The sequence below is a fragment of the Phodopus roborovskii genome, unplaced genomic scaffold (assembly GCF_943737965.1).
Source record: "Phodopus roborovskii unplaced genomic scaffold, PHOROB, whole genome shotgun sequence".
Classification (NCBI taxonomy): Eukaryota; Metazoa; Chordata; class Mammalia; order Rodentia; family Cricetidae; genus Phodopus; species Phodopus roborovskii.
In genome coordinates, this window is record NW_026125281.1 from 22,383,380 (window position 1) to 22,387,518 (window position 4,139).

Genomic DNA, 4,139 nt, shown 5'->3' on the forward strand with positions numbered 1-4,139 from the left:
TTATTACTGTGTCATCTGTTGAATTGAACTATTCTTTAGCAAATTAGAATGCTTTACAAATAAAATTCCAAGTAGTTATCTCATAGCTGGTAAAGAATAAAATCACATAGCAATCTTCATCTAAATTGGCTTCTCCCATTGCCTCTATGCCAATTGCTGACATTCCCATCCATGTACACACCAAGATAGACCTTTCTCTTCTCTTTTCTTCCATTACTGCACTTGCCATACCTGGTCACGTTTATCCTGGACCACAACACAGACTCCAAACTCACCAAGCATCATGGGAGTTCTAAAATATCCCGCATGATTCCTGCCCTCCAGCCTGGGCCTTGTAAGCTATATTTCAGGAACAGAAAAGATTTTGCAATTCTTTACACAATTGTTTATAGAAGTTATCGCCTCTGCCTACAATGTCTATGAGCATTTTTGTCTGCTATTTCAAATCCAGAACTAAACACTAACCTGAAGAAATGCAGTCTCCAAAGTCACTTTCCTAAGTGAATCCACTCCCCACTCTCTGCTTCTACAGTCCCCAAACACACTTCCATAGTTGAATTTATCAGAATCTAGAACAACAACCCCTCCATGGAAATCTCAAGAGAAAGTTGGTCCCAGGTTCCAATATGGCTCCATCAATAATCTGAAAAACCAGCTCACAAAAGAGATTACATGAAATGTTTGTAAAGGACTTAGTACAACACTTGGAAAATGGTAAAGCTTATCAAATCGGAGTTCTCATCATGCTGAGTACTTTCCTTTGGCAGAGCTTTTCCAGTTCTCCAGGAGATGTCAACGCCTGTCACCACAAAGCAGCCCAAGGAGACATCAATTTGCCTGATCTATGAGGGAAGGGGAGAGCAAGAGGACCAGCTGCTCTTTCATTAAGAACAATGGTGCCCTGAGAGGAACGACTATTTGCTTGTTCTCAGGCACAGCCCACACATACTTCTGTGCTTCTCTGAACCATCATTACCTCCTGCCTGGTGTCCAGCCTGCAGGTGACCCCAGCAGCCTCTCAACCCCTTAGCAATGACTAGAGCAACCCACACAACCAAACACAGCAAAGTGCTCAGCCACATACTGGAGCAGTTTTCTGTGTGTAAGAAACATTTCAAAGAAATAATCTTAAAGTTTCATCTTTTCTCTCCTTCCTGGAACAAAGAACAAGAAACATAGATCATAGAATCGTAGGAAACCCATCTCTCTTCCCAGAGTTGAAAAAGACAGTGCAATAAAAAAGAACATTCAACCCCCAGCTGAGAAATAAAAATAGAGAGAGAGCCATTAGGCTCAGAATTGTCACCTGGCTCCTTCCTTGTGATCATCAACGGAGGTGGGAATGAGCCCAGAAGACCAATAGCTCTCCTCCTGGCATGACATACTCTCCTGCTTCCCAGCAGCCCCTTCTCTCCATCCCCACTCTAGCAGCAGCTTCAGAATGTGCTCACCCAAGCTGTCTTGTCATCACAAATTTATTGTACATTTCAAATGCAAGAAAAAGGACACAATTCAAGACTTCCCTGCCTACCTCAACTCAGAGCAAACACATTTAATAGGATAAAGCAAACCCAAATCTGTACCAAGTGCACATGCTTCTCCCTTAACCAGAGGTTTGGGCTACTTTATCTAAACCATCAGGCATCTTCTCTAGGCATGCTGTCCTTAAACAGGGATGTTTAAGTGTAACAGCAAGTATTGTTCATAAAATTCTATATGTACTATGCTTCAAGATAGATGTTTCCTATGAGATAAGAAACATCATTTCCACCCGGTTTCCTGAGAGGCTGAGATGAAAAACATACATGCATGCACACACACACACACACACACACACACACCATCGAAATCAAAGAATGTGACTGAACTTGCAAACAAAGATCAGGACACAGATTTTTTTCTCTTTTTAGTATCTTTTTATTTAGAAAGCAATCAAATTCTTCCTATAAAGTGTTATTAAAATCTCAAACTTTTATAGACTATGGCTATTATACATATAGATGTACACATACAAACATGTCTATGTGCATACAGCTTTTTAGGAAATCCTAGTTCCTTTCTTTACCTTTGAACATGGAGGTGAATTACAAGAAATATGAAAAGTCTTGGGGTCTTGCTCTGTGCTTGACATGGGGACTCAGAGAGCCAGCCTAGTAAGGTTAGAGGTTCCTTTAAGGTCAAGTTCAAACTCCTGCATTGGCCACTGAGGAACCAGAGTATAGAAAAGTGCAGTGATTTTTCCAAAGCACTCAGTGAGACAGCAGAGGAGCTGTGGATGCATTGATGGATTCTAGCAAGACACTCGGGAAGACTGCAGCTTATGAAATAATGGTGGGGAGAAAACCAGCTGGCCTTACACCTGAGCTCGTCCTCAAAACCTCTAAGCCGGAAAGTCCCAGTTGTGGTACTTTCATGGTATGGCATGACGGCTGGCAGTTATGCTAGCAGGGTTCCATAAGCAGAGGCCATGTGCATGTGTTCATACATGTGACTCTGAGTGTGTGCAGATAACCGTTGCACCTGTGAGAATAGGTAATTCTATGTCATGAGTACGGTCATGAAGAGCATGCAATATAGTTTGTTCCCGTTCTCATTTCCTTCTTCCTCTTCCCCATTTTCTATTATTTTTAATATTCCTTTTCCTCTTTCATCATGCTACTCTTCAGTCAAACTTCTCCTTTCAGCTTCTTGGGTAAAGAAATATAACAGCAGCTCCTGAGAGGTGGAGATCTGTGAAGCAAGCTAGCTAGCTTCTTGACTAATATTTAGCCACAGTGACAAGAAAAGCAACTAACAGAGACAAAGAATTAGAACAAAGAATGATGGTCATTGCTGTTGTGAGAAACCTGACTGGGCAGTTCTTGGCCTTTAGAACCAGTTTGTAAGGAGAATGTGAAGGAGTTTGGAGCTGTGGGCTAACATGACCTAAGAAGGCACTTAGCAGTTTAACAACCCATTCTAGCGGCAATGTGGAAGGCCAGACGGCAGAAGAAATTCTAAGATAGCATAGTATCTAGCCAATAGCAAGGTACTTGCTCATTACCTGACAGTGAGGTTTATAGGGAGAAGTCAGAAAGAAATTTGAAGAAGATATCTATGTGGGAATGTGTGGTATCACGAGGAAAGGAGAATGCAGAGTTAAAAGCTGTGGAGAGGTAGGAATAAACCGAGAATCTGCAGTTGGCAAAGAACTGAGCCAGGGGCTCTGCACCAGTGTAAGATAAAAGGCTCTTTGATTCCACTGTGTCCTTTTTTCCTTTGCTGCTCTTAATATTCTTTCTTTATTCTGAGGGAGCAGGAAGATTGAGACTGGGAAAGAATAGAAGAGAGCAAGAAAAGAGATGCCATAATAGAGGGAGCCATTATAGGTTTAAGGAGGAATCTGGCACTAGGGAAATGCCCAGAGATCTACAAGGATGAACCCAACTAACAATCTAAGCAATAGTGGAGAGGCTGCCTTTAATGTCCTTCCCTGATAATGAGATTGATGACTATGTTATATGCCATCCTAGAGCCCTCATCCAGTAGCTGATGGAAGCAGAAGCAGACACAGCTAAACACTGAGCCAAACTCTTGTAATCCAGTTGCAGAGGGGGAGGAATGGTGGGCAAAGGGGTCAAGACCAGGCTGGAGAAAGAAACCCACAGATTCAGCTGACCTGAACAAGGGGGAGCTCATGGACCCCAGTCTGATAGCTGGGAAACCAGCATAGGACAGACCCAGATTCTCTGAATGTGGTGTTAGTTAGGAGGACTGGGCAGTCTATGGGGCCTCTGGTAATGGATCAGTATTTATCTCTAGTGCATGAATGGACTTTGGGAGCCCATTCCACATAGAGGAATATTTTCTCAGCCTAGACACATGGAGGAGGGCCTAGGCCCTGCCCCAAATGATGTGACCGACTTTGGAGATCCCCCGTGGAAGGCCTTACCCTCCCTGGGGAGCAGAAAGAGGATGGGCTGGGGTTTGATGGGAGTGATAAGGGAGGATGGGAGAGTGAGGAGACTGGGATTGACATGCAAAACAACTTTCAAATTTAAATTAAAACACACACACACACACACACACACACAAACCTTCTTGAGGGCAAGATTGCAGCCTAAAATTTAGAGACTGCAGGGTGTGACAATGCAAACTCG